Source organism: Neofelis nebulosa, chromosome 12, assembly GCF_028018385.1.
Source record: "Neofelis nebulosa isolate mNeoNeb1 chromosome 12, mNeoNeb1.pri, whole genome shotgun sequence".
NCBI lineage: Eukaryota > Metazoa > Chordata > Mammalia > Carnivora > Felidae > Neofelis > Neofelis nebulosa.
Window position 1 is genome coordinate 53,260,434 of NC_080793.1, and position 17,972 is coordinate 53,278,405.

General features: G+C 37.5%; 1 protein-coding gene across 15 annotated transcripts in view; it reads left to right on the top strand.

Moving 5' to 3' along the window:
* Nucleotides 1-17,972, top strand: part of BNC2 (basonuclin zinc finger protein 2) — a 441,927-nt gene that overhangs the window by 207,113 nt on the left and 216,842 nt on the right. The gene's annotated exons all lie outside the window — the stretch shown is intronic.

Genomic DNA, 17,972 nt, shown 5'->3' on the forward strand with positions numbered 1-17,972 from the left:
TTAATTAATTAATTAATTTATTTTATTTTTGGGACAGAGAGAGACAGAGCATGAACGGGGGAGGGTCAGAGAGAGAGGGAGACACAGAATCGGAAACAGGCTCCAGGCTCCGAGCCATCAGCCCAGAGCCTGACGCGGGGCTCGAACTCACGGACCGCGAGATAGTGACCTGGCTGAAGTCGGACGCTTAACCGACTGCGCCACCCAGGCGCCCCTAGATGGTCTATTATTGAGACTCTATTTTTCCTATGTATTGAGTTAATTTTAATTATTTTTAAAATAAATTTTCATGTGTATCAAGCATGTTAATTTTAGAGACTAAGAGATCAGAAGAAGCAAAACCATGATCATCTATAACCCGAGCCACCCTAAGATAAACATACCCACATATCCAGTGTAGCACTTCAAATGAAGCTTTTGGTGATTATGTTTACAGTATGACATATAATAAATACATTGATCTATGTTTATGTATTTCTGTGTATATAATATCATGAACATCCTTCTATCATCATTAGGGACTGTACGTTATTCCATCATGTAGATTAAATGATTGTCCTTTAGCTTATTTCCAGTTCTTTCCTATTACCTATGTAATACGAGCAGCCTCTCTGTGGTGCAGGCTCATTCCCATCAGACTATAGATAGCCAGGTCACACCTCTCTTCCTATCTGGCAGGCTGTTTTCTGACCTTCCATTCAGAACTCAGCCTGTTTCCTATCTTGGTCTCCTACAGCCTAGCTTCTTACCCACAACAGCAGCTCTGGACTTGACCTTTCATCTCATACCCCTTGTAAGAGCTTTTTGTTGTTTTTTATTTCATTGTGGTATTTGCTTCTTATCACTTTTGCTCCTCCTTGAAGTCTTTTGGGTTTTCTGGCTCTCCATTCTTACAGTTCTGTCCTTACTTTTCTAATTCCTTGTTTCCTAGTTCATTTTGTGTTCTTTTAAATACAATTTTTTTCCTGGTTTTCTTCTACACACTTTAGGCAGTGGCCCTCATTCCCTTTTTATATTTTTACTGACCTGCTGATAACTACCCAACTCTTTCTTCATCCCAGACTTCTCTGTAGGGCTCCATGTTTGTAACTTCAGCTACTGTGGATGCTCTACTCAGCCAGTCAGAGCCTAAATTTTTCAGGATCTCTTCAGCCAGCCTCTGCTGTAGGTTAAATGGCATCACCACCTGTCTAAATCCTACCCAGGTGGGAAATGGGAAAGTCCTCCTAGATTCTACCTTTTCCCTAGTTCCCTCCCCAAATCCAAAAGGCAACTAACTCTTCTGTTTACCTCCTCTTTTCTCTGCAGTCCCAGTGCCTCTGATCTTATAAAGACGCACATTATTTCTTCATTTCCATCTTAATGTTTAAATTTCTCTGGGCTGTCCCTCCTGCTGTGACTAGAGTATTCTAACTTGCAGATCTGACCCTCGTTGCTTCCCTACTTCCCCAGTCCCAAATCCTGTCCTTCCCTCTATTCACCTGTCTGCTATTGTTAGGGATGAGTTGAGTTCTCCATTCCTCCACTGTGTTCTTTGTTCTTCAGGCAGTTAGGTACTGTCTTCCTCTGTGCTCCCTGAACACCCCACACCAGGATTTCTCAACCTTGGATCTGTTGACATTTCTGTTTGACTGATTATTTGCTATGGGGTGCCATGTTGTACATTGTACAATATTTAGCAGCATCTTTGACCTCTACCCATTAGATAATACATTCTCCTCTGTCCCCAACCCCAGTGATATAACCCAAAATGTCTGTAGACATTGCCAAGTGTTTCCTGAGCAGCAAAACCTCCCTTGGTTAAGAACACTACCCTTTTATGTATGTTTTCTGAAGCACTTACAATAACGTCTTGTGTTTATGTCCTTACATGTTTATCTTCTGTCCTGTTAGAGGTCAGAACCAGTGCACCTCTGCATCGTGAGCAGTGTTAAGACCGAGTGGCCCTTAGTCAGCATTTTCTGTGTGAGTATATGCCAGGATGGACCCCTCATTACTGTTCTCAGAAAAATGAGAAAGGACAGTCAGCAATGTTGAGAATTTTGCCATTCTGCAAGAGATATATGTAGATAGTTTAATTTGATAATGTATGGTGTTTTGCTTTGTGATAAGTGGATTCTAGGTATTATTCTATGGGTACGTGAAGAAGTTGTACAATATCTTTTGCCAGAGTTCTTTTAACAAGAGACCAGTTTTTTTTTAAAGGCTGATTCATTCATTTCATTAATTTGTCAATCATGTCAATCACCTGTTTTATGCCAGGGATTATGTTTATTCCTGGATGAAACAGTTCTAGGGTTCTTGAAGCTTTCCAGATAGATACTCAAGGAATAATTTTAATATAGTGAGATAAAAACAAGTCACGACATCAAGGATTTCCAAGATAGTGAGGTGAGACTGACCCTCCGGGCAGAGGGGCCGTGTGGATGTGTGGTGGGTAAAGGGGACATTTATGTGATATTCCAAGGAATCTTAATAATGTTGATGCTTTGTAGAATTTACAATAAGCAATCCTTCCCCTGCCTTTTTTTTTTTTTGCTTTTATTGGTCCTGTGATAAACATTTTATATTTCCTTTATGCTGTGTTTTAATGATTTTCCCTCCCCCATTCTTCCCTTCTTTACCTGAATTTCTGTAGTATGAAGCATAATGTGGCAAGTATTCTGATCTCATGGCCTACTCTGTCTGCAGAGGTGTGTGTGAGTGAGACCCCTTTTAATCATTCGTATAATGATTGGTGGCTCCCTGTTGTTAAACCACAGTTATTGATCCATCATCGCTGAAGTACATGGCTGAAGGAACTGGTGCTGTCAGGCATTGATTGACTAGGAAGGAAGTGTAGAGCTATTCTAACTCACTTTTATTTTCATCAGCAACAGTTACAGTAGAAGCTTGTGCAAGACCTCCATGATGGAACATCACTTTTCCTGCATTAAGAGGTGTCTGACGTGACTGAAATTGCCAGGATAACTCACATGGCTGCATTTAAAATACTTAGAACAGAAGAAACTGTCCAAAACCTTCTGATCTGACTTGGCTAATGGTTCAGACTCTGGAAAATAAATTTGGGAGGTGGGGGATGTGTGAGAAAGAACAGAAGTAGTATAAAATTATTCCTAAGCAAATTGAAGAATGCATAATACATGTGAACATTTTATTGAAGAGTTATTTCTACACAAACTGCAGTCGGACAAAACAAGCATGTTTTTGTATAAGTGAAATTGTTTAATGGCTCTTCAAATAATCAACTTCAATCCATGATAGCTGTCTCTTGGTACAGTTTTTATATTTTGGGCAGTTTCAGGAGGATTTGGGGCCTCTGCACAAATATTTTAGACAAGGATACGATTGGAATATACTGTACGTATTGAAGGTGCCTCTCGCATTTAGTTCAACTTAACATATATTTTAAAATCTGAGATGACAATTATTTATTTTAATGAATGCTTTAACAATGTTCCTGTTATGCCTCTAATTCTGATTAGAGCAAGGAACAAGAAAAACAAAATAAATGATGGGTTTGGGGTGGCAGAGGAAGGAGTAGAGGGATATATTAAAAGAGTGAAACCAAAAAAGAGAGGACAAAAGCTACCATTTCTAGTGACATGTTATCCCTGCCTCAGAGCCTGTGTGTTTGTCCCTCTCTCTGAATATTTTAGTTTTGTTATAATTACAGTATCTTGCCTGCACTTTGTCCCTCTGATCCTTTGTTAAAGCCCGGATCACTCTGTGCAGACTGTGCTTGTAGGTGTGATTTATTGAGTGACAAGTAGCTGTAGGGTAGAACCCCCGCCTCTGTACCTGACTAAAGTATTAGACATCACAGAGCTGGGGCATGCAGGAGGGGGCCTGGGAAGGGGGTGGGGGAGGCGAAAAGCAAAGAGCAGCAGTAACACAGCAGCTCCTGGATACAGATCAGACAAGAGGTTCTGCCACAAATCACCTAGAAACATGTCAGACGCTGCATGTTTGTTGTTTTACACTGAGGGCACAGCCGTAGTCCAAAAGTATTGATTCTTTTCTTTGTACAGAGACAGAGACTGTCAGCCCTAGCTGGCTGACCTTGGTATGGCTCAGACAACTATTCCCCACCCTGCCGACCAGATGAACCCCACAGGAAAAGCCTAGGCTAGATATGCCAATGTCCACTTCACAGGCACAGAGAGAAACCCATGCCTGCTGAAACAGCTCCTTCTGTTTCCCAAACAGCTCCCCTCCCCTCCCGCCTGGGCCCCCCAGAGTGCTCCTTGTGACAGAAAAATTGGAGGCAGGATTCTTGGAGTGTGCGAGTGTGTGTGTGTGTGTGTGTGTGTGTGTGTGTGTGTGGTGTATTTGTGTCAAAATGCTCAAAAGAACCCCATTTTATTTAACTGTGAAATAACCTGAAGGATGTCTGGCCGGCGATATGTATGTGTGTGCGTTTTGTGTTTGAGGACGCAAGAGGAGATAGTTTATTTTCTGTTTGTACATATCAAAGGAGAAATCTCTGTGTGTGGGCACTTAAATATGTTTTGAGTTTTGGGGGGGTTGGGGTGAGTTTTCTGCTCTTTCTCTGTTCTAAAAGCTTTGGAGACAGGTGAGATATGAGAAAAAGAAATCACCTCTCTTAATTGACCTGTGATTATTTTCAAAGTTGTTTAATAGTAAAACTACGTAGATCCAATTACTGTATGAACCCACAATTTTCTTTCTAGGCTTAAGCTTTATAGTTGTCCTTACTTTTGCAGCATTTAAAACATTTGATTTATTTTGAAAATCATGTAACTTTTAGCTGCAAAAACTTGTTTGTAATTTAGAGTTCATATTTGTTTTAGCTGAATATAAACACAGATGTATAGCCATCAACATTTGAAATAAAGAGTTTAAAACTTGAACCTGTGAACCCTTAAGAAGAAGGGATCACAGAGGGCCTTTCAGCAACCACAGCTGATCGTTTGCTGGGCTGGGCCAGTAACTCCCGTGCTCCAGGAAGGCTTGCCTCCAGTGACATGGAATGTGTTTCCAGTGACTCCTTCCCAAAGCTGAGTGTTTTATTTTGACTAACAGTAACGGGGAGGATGCCTTTCACTTCTAGGAATGTTGTTGCATGCACGATCCCTGTCCATAAGATTGAGCATCCCACAAGGAAAATTCAAGTAGCTTTCCAGTTTTGCCAAACAAGAATATGAGGCACACTGATGGAAAAGAAAAGTGGTGATGTCATGTGCACTTCGGGATATTTAAAAAAAAATCTCTTTTAAAAATAAGGTTTCTCTTTCCCAGATAAAGTAATGCAAACAGGTTCAGTGTGTGATAAGATACAAAATCTGTATAACTCACCTTAAATTTTATTAAAATGAGTTTTTTTAAAGTTGACCATTGAAGATAAAAATAGCAAGTATGTGTAAGGCATCTTAAATTCATTACTCACTTGTATTAGAAACCCTTTTATTTTCTATGTCATATTATTGATATTCATACTATTTTTTTAAATGACTATTTGGCAGCTTAAAAGAACACTCAGTGATTTAAAAAAAAATATTTGTTTTATAGTGAATTTATTTCTTGATCTTAAAGTGAGATCTTTTTTGAGGCATTGGGATCTCCGGACTCCTAACTCCAGACTCCAGGGAAAAATTTTCTAATATGCCTTTCTCTGAAAACAGTATGAGACCTAACTAAATATTTTAATATCTCATGTTGATTCTAAATAGTTCTCCATTCTTTTTTCTGGGTCTTTCTCATCCAAAACAGCCTTACATTTTAAGGTTAAGAACAACTGAGCAACTTTGCTTTTGGGTACTGAAATACAACAGCAAATTATTTAGGATATATCAGTGTCTTGACAAATGAGTAGTCTAGTCATAAAATGGAAGATGACGAGTGACTAAGCTATCTAAGAAATACCATGTAAGAAAAATAATGCAGAGAACATACGAAGAATTGTTTAAGATCTGAACACTATTTTTTTTAACATTCTACTTTTCTTTAAATATATACATGCTAATCATCTGTCTTTCTCTTTTCCCTGTATATGTTATATCCACTTGATTTACTACTGAAATTATATTGCTTTTGAAAGTGTCAGTTGAGTTATCCCTTGCCTTGTTAGTATCATGTTTGATTTCTTGGACAGAGACATAAATCACTATCTAATATGCAGGTCTTTTGAAGACGCACCCAAGGTTTATTGCCAGTAACAGACTAGTGGCCTTATGTGGACTTTCCATGAATAAAACAGATTGATGAGCCATTTTATAGCATCGCAAGCTGTATTATAAATACATCACCCTTTTCAGTAATTTAACGTGAGGAACAGCCTAATGAGCTCCCAGCCATGATCAGCCAGAGAGCTGGGAGTTCTGTTTAGCTTCTAGGACAAGTGACTGGTGGAGGATAAGAAACCCAAACCCTGTAATGTTTTCCTCAGTTCAGTGACAAAACCTTTGCAATATGAATCATTTGAAACAACAGTAAAGTCAAGTTGCATTTAGAATTGGTCAGAGTAATAAAAAGTGAAATGTATGTACGTCTGATTTTGCTTATAACTGGAAATGTAAGACAATTGGCTTTTTTGGGTTATTTGTTTTTCTTCTTTCACTGATTGAAGTCGTAAGCAAAATTGGATCAGCAAATTATCATTTTGGAAGCATGATCTAACATCTACCTAACAACTTGGAAGAGAAACAGATAGACATGGTTACAATGTCATGAAGTTCTCTTTTGAAAGTATAGCTTAAGATGACTATTGATTCTGTGATTCTGTATTCCAGCCTTGTCTTTCGCACAGCCTACAACACTTTGACTTTCATATCTAAATAACCTTTATAATACCCCTGTAGAGTAGGATGAGTGGGTGGTATCTGAGGGTAAACAATTATTATTTTCCTCTTTCTGGTGAAGAAACAGAGGCATAGAAAGATGGGTATTTCCAAAGAGTTATCTGAATAGAAAGGAAAACAAAATAAATGAATTATTAAAGTAAATGAATTATTAAAAACAAAAAATAAATGAATTATTAGGGGTGTCTGGGTGGCTCAGTCGATTAAGCATCCGACTTCAGCTCAGGTCATGATCTCAGTTTGTGGGTTCCAGTCCTGCATCGGGCTCTGTGCTGACAGCTCAGAGCCTGGAGCCTGCTTAAGATTATGTGTCTCCCTCTGTCTCTCTGCCCTGCCCATTCACACTCTATGTCTCTCTCTCTCTCTCTCTCTCAAAAATAAACAAACATTAAAAATTTTTTTAAGTATATTGTTTTTAAATACAATGGATGCCAACATTTAGAGGACTTACACAAATACCACTTTGTAGACTTCAAATTTTCTTAACAGCTTAGAAGAGAGACCATACCCAGTACTACTAAAGGCACAGTTTTGTGAATGAATTTTTGCTACTTGGAGGCTGCAGTGTATTTTGAACTGGAAGGTTCTAGAGGATAGTTCACTTTTCTGAATGTAGTTGATTATTTTGTGCTACATAATCCTACCCTTACCAAATACCCAGTTGAAACTGTAGTTTACATTTTTAGAAGTCAGGCTTTGGTCTGAGATGGCATTACTTATAAAAGGTGAGTAATTAGCCTATTGTAAAAAAATTAAAAAATTTTTTTTCAAATGTAATTTTCACTATGAAAACAGCTAGGCAGTTTGGCAGACTCCATTATTTATACTGCAGACGTAAAGTACTTTGAGTGTACAAGGGAAGAATGAAGAACTGAAAAGACTTTAATTAGTCTTTACAGAATAGGCAAAACCAGAATATTTTACCACTGAGACATAAACACATCAGTGATGGCGTAACTCCTCTGGCTCCATCATGCCTATACTCAGACACCATGCATCTCCAATTTTAAAAAATAATTTAAATGGAATGGGCCCATTTATGCCCTCAGTTCCTTATTAAAAATGGTTGACAAGTAAAATTGCATTTTAGAATATATCTGTGGACAGTCAATATTGTTTTGAATTTTAAAGAGTTCCTGTGTCTTATGAATGGCAATATGCATTTAATATTCTGTATTCAGGGCAAGGTTCTTTTGAAACCAGCTTTGCATTCATCTCCGCTTTTGCTTTCACCTCTGCTCTTTACCTTCCTCCCCTATACATCTGGGGTTGTGTGTGGACTGCAGGTCTAAACTAATCAGATTGAATGAACTACTTTGGTCCTCAGTTTCTCTATTTCGAAAACTGTGGGCTGGAATTGAATATTTCTTGAGGGAGTATTTGGATGAATATTGCAGAATATTCGAATTTATAAGGTCTTTGCATAGAAGTCAATATTGACATTCAGTTCTATTCTTTGGGGAATCCTAGAAGCATACAGCTGGGTGCATGGTCTTGGCATTTTAGGTTAGTCTGAACCAAGGCTTGTGGGCATATCATATGATTCTGTGTCATTGGCCTCTCAAATAACTGAAGTTTATGGAAGTGCATTATCTGAAAAGAAAATTTTGGCTAATTTATCATTTAAACATTAGAAATATCTTTCTCTTATAGATTTTGCCACCTGAACATAAAATCATAAAGATTTTAAGCTTAAAAGTAAGAAATAGAGGCATACAGAAGTAGCTTTTCAACATGCCGCCATTGATTTCCTACTGAAAATCCCTAAAGGAGAAGAAAACCTAGGGGCAGGCAGATTGTGTTCCTTCCTTCCTTCCTCTCTCTCTCTGTCTTTCTCTAATTTGTGCCAGTGCTCCTAGTTTTCTTCTTGAGTCAGTGATACTTTTCATAAGAAAATCATTAGGCTTATGGGGCGAAAAAAAAGAGTCACCAATGGACTCAGTTCTCTCATGTGATTTATGAGAGTTTGAGAAAGAACTCTTTCAGGCCTCTCTTCTTCCCAGGGACTCTAGAAAAGTCTTGTTCGAAACTAATGGTTCCTGAAGAATTTTCAGCTGCAGGCCACTAGCCTCTCAAAACACTGGCTGGTTCAGGGGCATAGCACATGCTGCTTTTTAGGTCTAAGACTTGATGGCTGTGTGCAGAGGACCATGAGCTCATTTAATGCTGTCAGTATTAAAACATTTTGGAAGTTGTCTGTTAGGCTCATTCTCTCTTTCACTGGAAGTGCAAACAGATTGTTATTTGTAGAGCTCATCCTTTAACATTCCAGTAGTGTGCAAAGGGTGGGGTGAATTTATATGTATATACATGCACTTATATGAAAGGTATGCCTTTGAATTTTTTGTCACAGAGTCTAAGGGAACTAAGTAGCCATATCTTTTCAGTATAAAGACATCAATGATTTTAACCCAAAGCGATTGACTTAAACTACATTTTAACGTAGGCTGAGTACCTCATGTGCGTTAACTGCCCTCTTGTACTTGGTCACCTTTGGAGGGCATAATTCTGTTGGAAAACTATTCCTAATGAATTGCAATAGAGATCAATTAAGTAAGTTGTGTTAGTTATGTCATTTGTGAGATTGCCTGATGTGGAATTGGTCAAGAGACTAGAAGCTGCTTGTCAAATGTTTCCCTTAACTAGTGTGATATTTTGTGGTTTGCAGATGACACAATTCACATAACTTACTTGATGGAACCTCATTAGCCACCCCTTAGTCCACCTTAGCAAAATTATATTATTAAACTTGTGGCCATGATAGGTTCTGTCCTTATTACTTTGCATTCAGCCCAGGGAATAGTATTTGTTTTGTGACACCTATCTTCTGTCTTTAGTCTTTGAGGAAGCCAAGGAAATCCCATATTCAGAATCATGTTTCTAATGTGCTTTCCAACATTGCACACATTGAATCTGGTCCTGGCTAATAGAACAGGTTCTATTCCCATCCAGGGATGGGTAGTCATCACTGCTATCATGTGAAGCACCTTTCACCTTGCAGTCCTTATTTGTGCTCTTTTGGCTGTTTCTGTCATCTTCTCCCTCAGAGTTTGAGGTCCTGATGTTCTAATGTCTTAAAAGGAAGACCCAAAAATCTCTGTATCAGCTAAAAAAACCCCAAGTGCTTGGCAGTGGTAATTACAACAGTCTTTGTAATAGTGGAGTGATTGTTGGCACTGTTGTCACATCTGCTCTGTCTAGGAAGTCTTTGCATTAGAAACATCATGTTTATCTCTTCGGTAAATAACTTTTGTCCCATATTGTCTGTTAGCTGTTGCTGAGATATCTAAAAACTGTGTGTCTTTAAAAAAAAAACAACATTTTTTGAGTGCATGGATGACTCTCTATAATCCTGTCTTCAGAGGGACCAGTCCATGGATGCTTTACAGCGACTGCCTTTTAGTGTTTAATTTCTGTCATTTAATTTTGTTCAGTTGTGCGAATGAATTCACTATTAGTACATAAACTCTTTCATAGAGTGGGAGATTGCTTAATAGGTTGGAATGTAGTCCATGGCTATGGAGTAGAACCAGCTGACTCACAAATGAGTTTGAGTAAAATATTGGTCTAAATGTCTAAAATACCTTTGAGCCTACCTAGGAAGATCAGATCTAAAGTTTCCTTTCCTAATGAGCGGTACTTGACTCACTAAAATGATGAGAATTCACATATTGTTGGATCTCTTATATTTTAACTGAAAAACTTTGTTAAAGGCCTCTTTATTCCTTAACCTTATGACCTCCCTTTCTCTCTCTCATTATCAAAAATCTCTTCATCGTTGCACTTGGATCAAGCCTCTTCCTAAAGTTATTGTCATCTTAGATTGTTCCCAGAAGCATCACCCCAAGGGAAAAATCGTTGTGTAATAGAACAACCTAATCTACATCCTATACATTGATTCTTCATCCTCTCCACTTTGGCTCTCCTTTGACCTTTTTTCCCTTAGCGACATAGCAGATGAGGCCTGCTTCTGTAAAAGTCTGTCTCTGAGGATGTTATTCTTCCTGTGGTCTCCCATTTTCTTCCCACCTCTACCAGCCCCCACCCATACCACACACAGTCCGCTAACTCTCTGTGTAGACTTGGCAGCAGATTCCACCCCAATCTTTGTTATGTAACCTACCACCTACCCCTTTTTGGCAAGGGACATAAGACTCAGCAAGTTGTAGCAAAGAGTGGAGTTAATTGGAACATGTGCTGAGCTCAAGTTTGCAACAAAAAAGGGCTGATAGACATCGGGAAAATACAACCATATGTAGATGTTTGCTTGAGAGTATGTGTATGCATGGGAAGTGTCGTCTACAACCAGGTTGCATTGAAATGAAATCAATTGCTTTTCTCCTCCTCTTCTTCCTACTCATCCCCAACCCCCCTCCCCACATGTAATACTTGTAACTTGCTCTCTCATGCCTGCTCATGGGTGGGCATGACCTGCTGAAACTGACAAGTGTGAAACAGAACTGTCTCATACTTCACAGGAAGAACCTTCTGTTATTTATGCCTGGTACTCAGCTATGGATAACATCCATGGACCTCCTATCTGTTCCCAGTTGTTGCACTATGGTCCATACCTTTTGTTGATCTCCGCCCTTATTTTTGTATCCACTCTAGAACTTTAGGATATTTTTTGCATAATTTTGCATACTTTTAATTTTTATTTATTTTTATTTTTTTAATGTTTATTTTTGAGAGAGAGAGAAACAGAGTATGAGTGGGGGAAGACACAGAATCTGAAAACACAGAATCTGAAGCAGGTTCCAGGCTATGAGCTGTCAGCACAGAGCCCGACACAGGGCTTGAACTCATGAGCCATGAGATCATGACCAGAGCTGAAGTTGGATGCTTAACCGATTGAGCCATCCAGGCACCCCACATAATCCTAATTTTAAAATTTAGGTACAAAAATTTACATAAAATGTATAGATTTTAACTATAGTTTAATGAGTTACACTCATGTTAAACTGTCACCCTAGTCAAAATCCTTATCATTTTCTTCACCCATAATGTTCTGTCATGTTCCTTTTCAGTCAATCCCCTTCCCCCTAGAGACAATCATTATTTTGATTTCTGTCATAAAACATTAATTTTTGCCTGTCCCAGAACTTCATATACATTGTATCATACAGTTTGTATTATGTTGTATTTGGCTTGTTGTTGTTGTCAACATACTCTTTTGAGATTTTATACATATTAATGTATGTATTAGTAGTTTACTTCTTATTACCAAGTAATATTCCATTGTAACAACATCCATTAACAAGTTTTGGACATATTTTATGAATTGTTTCTATATAATGGAAATAAACTAACATCACAGTTACTCTCGGGTTTGGCAAAGAGTTCCCTGTCATTATATGTCTGATATAATTAGAAGGACTTTCCATTGCTCTGCTATCTGTATCTAAGGCTGCTGAATTCCCCAGCATTGGGCTGACTGTCCATCTCAAAGTCTCAGGCTTCTCAGTATTCTTGGTCCATATTCCTGCTCTTCAGAGAGAATAGTGACCTCTGTGTACACTAAGGTGGTTCAAAGACAACAGAAGCAGGACTTGGGTGCTTCAGTTGTTCTCCAGTGTCTTAAAACTTTAGGCATCCTCAATTATCTTGTGAAAATCTTTATGCTGTTAGAAGGCAGAGGTAGAGGTGTTCTTTGTACACGTGGAGGTTCTGAAATACTCTGAGAGCATTTTCAGAACTCTTGGAAATGGCCTGAAAGGAACTTTGTCCTTGAGATGCTCTGAAAGTATATTTTACATTGGATGTCTGTCCTCACTTTTCCTGCTTAGGTTTTGAGGGACTGAGAACCCCAGAGCCATTGGACTTGAGTTGCCATCTGAGAGATTCATGTAGTCCCACTGACCTGGATAATTCCAGGATAAAAGTGCCAGTTGATTAGGTTAATAGTAGCTACTCTTCATTAAGCTACTTAACCGTTACAGGCAATGGGCTAAGACTTTATCTACATTATCTCAGATATAATCTCCCTAACACCCTATTCATGTAAGTACTGTTATTATTCCTACTTGATATCCAAGGAAACTAAGCCTTGAATAACTTACCCATGGTTACACAACTGATAAGTAATGGGACAAGGATGTGGTTCCAGATATGATGTCCAGTTTCTCAAACACTCTACCCTCATGTCCCACAGATCCCTTTTACACATTATCTTCTAACTAGTAAAAGGTAATGTGGTGATGTAGATATATTTAGTAATGGACGTTTTAATATTATTATTAAACTCTTCAGTACAATGGAAGCTATACAAATGAGAGCCAAATTAGAGCCTCTAATCACATCGGATTCCTTTCATTTAAGGGTCTCAGAACATGTGAAAAATAACAAAATAATAACATTTTTTTAAAGAATGGAAGTAGTAAGGACTATCGTACGAAATTTGAAGATGAAGATTTTGAGACAAGATTCCTGAACTTTCCCACAGCGCTACAGCACTAGAAGAAATCTCATGCCTCTTACTGTACTCTTTCAAATATTCTTTTCTGTTATCCAAGCTGAGGTTTGAAGAACATTGTTAATTATTATCTTTTTAATTTAAATATGACTCATAGACAGGGACTAGAGACATTTATTTTGGTATCTGTTTTAAGCGTTTACCTAAGAGAGTATTATGATAGCAGTCAGTAGTGAATTCTTTTACATAGATGAATTCAGCATTCTTGATAGGCAGTGTTTAGGATTCTTTATAAAGCACAGAATGATGCACAGAGTTAGGTGCTAGTTTACAAAGTCTGCTTCTAGAACGGATCCTACTTTTCTTCAGACTTTGAAGAGGAAGAGATGAAGCAAAATAAAATGACTAACTCAAAGGAAAAGAAAGAGGAAAGAACAAAGAAAAGAAACGTGCTAGAGGCAGCAGTCACCTGTTTGGGAAGTGTAGTCCATCCTTGACAGTCATTGGTTTTGCTGTATGATATTCGATATGTATCATTTATTTACTCTTTTTCTGTTTTTCCCTTCCATACTCTTAGGCTGACACTTTATGTTAACTGTCTATGCCACTCATTATACACTTCTTTTCATGTTTGTTATTAGTAGTTTAAAGGATAAATTGTGATTTTTCTATAAACACAAAGCACTGGCTTAAAGAAAAGAGGAATGCTTTAGAGAATTTGGGATTATTCAGAATCCCAGTGAGTATAAATGACTTAGCATATCTAGACTGCATTTGGAGTCTATTTCTTTTTTTCTATTAATAGCTATAACCATTATATAGTGAAAGGAATTTTCAGCTTTAAGTTGCCTGTGAAAGTCTATATTCAACTCTTAATGCTGTGAAAAAGAGAATCTTGCTTTAAAAATAATTTTACAAACAAAATATATTTAAGGTGCATGGGATATTAACTTTGAATAATAGAGTTCAACCCCCTCATTTCTTTGCTCATGTGATGCCTTGAAATAGCACTTACAATTATTTCAGAGATCTAGATTCTCTTCCCATTTCTGCCCCTGACTCACTCCATTGGTAAGTTAAGAATGAAATACCTCTCTAGAAAATCTTTTGATTTTATATGTATAGGAAACTTTGATGTCATTGTGGAGAGGCAGAATAGAAGTAAAAGGTATTTCAAAGACTTTTGATATAGGTTACCATTTGTTAACTATGAGTCTTTGTCATCTCTAAAGGTTGTCAGAAAGTTCTTCTTAAGGTTTTCTTGGAGTATTTTTTTCAGGTAAGGTGTACCCCCTCCCATGGATATTTCTGGAAGTTTTACAGTGTCAAGAGAACTAAGTTTTTAAAAACTGGCTAATTGTCATCATTATCCTTTAGGAAAATGTGCTAAAGAAAGCTGATGATTTCCTAAACATAAAATATTTAGTCTTATGCCATCCTGGAGGAGATGAATTTGGAACTCAGAAAAAGAACCATATGCTTGTCTCATTTACCCCAGAGGAGGCCCAAAATGGTGATTGAATACCCGCTACCCCCATAAATATCAAGAAACATAAGTAGTGATCACTGTTCTTAACATGTTTATAATATTAGATCTCCATATTTTTTCATGAAAGAAAAAATAAATGACTAATAATTCTAGAATTCAGAGATAGGAGGGAAGGTGATGTTACGAGACACTATAAGTAGTATATAATTAGAGTTGGATGTTTGGTGAAGATGGGTATGTATGGATATTTCTTTCAGTTTCCACCGATGATACGGTGTGGTTTGAAAACCACTAATGTAGTTTCTAGACCAACCTTTCTTATTTGCATATGAGATCCATATGGTTCACAGAAGGTAAAATTATTCTGTGAGATTAAGTAACTCATTATTTGACACCTAGTGTTGGAATTCAGGTCTCCCAGGTTTGGATAGACCTGAATTTTTCTCAGCACTCTATATGCGTTAATCTCATATTAATTCCAGCTTCCTGTCTTGAAAAGATAGGCCTTTATTCATTTGTGTGGTTCTCTTTCTATTATGGTAATCATGGCTCAGTTTAGTGAGCACTGACTGTGGTTCAGGTCCTGTGCCAAGAGGTTTATAGAGATTGCTTCCTTAATTAGGAAATATTAATATTCTTATTTCACAGATAAGGAAACAGGCCAAGAGAGATTCTTTTAGAGCAAGAGTAAGTGGGGGGCGCTGGGATTGGAATTTGGAAGTTTGATTCCAGATTTGTGGTTCCTAAACTACTTAGCTGTACCTTTCCCTAGAAGGGTTTGATTGTTACTTTTCATTCCAAAACAAAAAGTTTTGTGTAGAGAGTTTAAGCCATGGGGACTCTAGACCACATTCTGAAAGCCAGAATTAAAACAAAAAACATGGCCCCAGGCACTCACTATTTTCCTTCCCCGTTTCTTGAATCCCAAGAGAGCATGGGATATTAGTGATGACAGTCTTTCTGTTGCCAGACACTTTGCAACTGGCAGTAGATTTGCCTCAAAGATTTTTGTGTCTAGAGAAGTTAAAAGAAAAAAAAAATTAGTGAGTTGGGTGCTGTTGGATGGGTGGTTTTGTCATCGGTCTTATAGAGTGATTTGTGTTGTTTTATCACTGAAGAAAAAATAAGGAAAGCTCTATGGTAAAGAAGAATATGTTAAAATATACACTGTACCTTCCAAAGAAGAGTTCAGGTGTGGGTGGCAACACTTAGTAGTATCGTGTGAAAGAACCTCAGATGTTTCTTAGGCTAAAATCAGAAGCCCTTATGGCATTGCCTAAAACAGCACTTCTAAGCAGAATGCTGTTCAGACTTGTTGAATGTTGTAGGTATTCTTTTTTTTTCTCCTGTTCATTAAAAAAAAAAAAAAAAAACAAAACAACAAACCTCTTTATGCATGCACTTTAAAGTTTCAAAGTAAAAACCCAAAAGTTGTATTTAGATATAATTTCAAGTTGGGGATAGGGAAGTGCAAAGAGCATATTGGCAAGGTGATATTTTAGTAACATGTAAGATGAATATTTTAGAAGTAGGGTCACTGTTTATTTTGGCTTATGAATGTGACAGTAAGTCTTAACTATGACAAAGAGGTAGAAATCAGATGATAAATGTTGCTTAGTAACTTTCAGTGTTGGGTGTTTACTTACTGTAGAGAACAAATCTTTAACCAGTAAGTTGGTAGATATTAGTTGGTGACTTTAAAATTTTAACAGCAAACAGGAAAATGGTTGTTACATTCAGTAACACCACCTTAGGTAGTATTTCTGTTATTTCTTGGCTTCTTCCAGAAAAGGACTTAAGGTGGTTATTTGTTTATATATGCATTACTTCATTTCATCTTTATGCCTCTATTGAAGTGTGGCATTTATTTGGACTAGACTTCCTTATAATAGAAGTTTTAGAAATACCAGCTAGAGACCCACTAATTTCAGGCACTTATTTAATAGGCATCTTTAGTCCAGTAAATTATTTAACTTGCATCTTAATACTTTCTTAGTATAGAAATTTTTAGTGATGAGAAACTGTTTGGCAATTAGACTAAAAAACCAGGAAATTAAATAGGTACAACAGATTGGGACAGTAAATAGTTTCATAATAGTAATAAGGGTTCACTTTGGAATATCTGAGACAGTGCCTTAGCAAATTTATTTAGTGTGAATTTTTAAGTTTCCCAGGAATGGGAAAGGGAACACTTCTACAAGGGAGAGACTTCTCACCTATGTGACCAGTACCTTTTCCCCCCACAATTTAAGATCTCCTTGAAGATTTTATTTTAATCTTCTCACTAATTTTTTGAATGATTTGCAATCTGAAGTGTTTTGAAAAAATTCTCAAGTAACTGTGCAGAGTATACTTGCATGTATATTTGTATTATAATGGGAAAGTTTAAAAAGTGGACTTGCTTGGGAGTTTAAATTTCTGGTAAATGGATTTCTACAACATAGACCAAAGCCATCATTCTTTGTACTTTTCCAGTAGTTTACTTTATCCAGCAAAGCCTCATGTTTCTCCATGTGCATTTGTAGGTCTCATTCTGAGGTACTAATCTGCATTCACATCCTGATATGTCTGTAAATGCCCGCAATGGTAATAGCTCTTTCTAGAGCTGTGAACTTACTGCTCAAATCCTCATTGCCCCTTTCTAAAGAAACAGGATTATAGTGCTAGTTTCATTGTTAAGAATGAAGCTCCTGAAATCTAGAGTCTTGATGTCACATAACCACAAGGGACATAGCCAGGTCTTGGTTCCAGGTGTTCTAATGCTCAGTTTGGGCTCTTCATCAGCTAGAGGGTTATGCTGGAAGCTAAAATTCACATATGTGATGCCTTCTGTTAGGATGTTCTTGAAGGGCTACAGGATTGTTAAAATCTTTTAAAATACACCTGTTAGGTTCATGCTTGGTCTGCAGCAAGCTGGCCTTCACAGTTTCTTGCATAAACTTGGGTATTTTCTGCAAGTTTGCTTTTAGCCTAATAGAATCTCTTAATGGGGTTGTATAATTTGAAATGTTAAACACTTAATAAGAACAGGGGACTCTTTGCTTCCTGAGGAAACTGTTAACCTGTAAATGAAAGTTGAAAATTAGTAGTTAATAATTGCCATTTTCTAACATGAAAGGGTTCTATCCCCCATGTGTTTTGTTAAACATTGTAGAGGTATCAAAATTAGATGAACTCTTATGTATCTCTGTGTAATACAATGTATTTAGATAGTCTGGACAGAAAATGTGTTGGGAATGATGGTCATAGC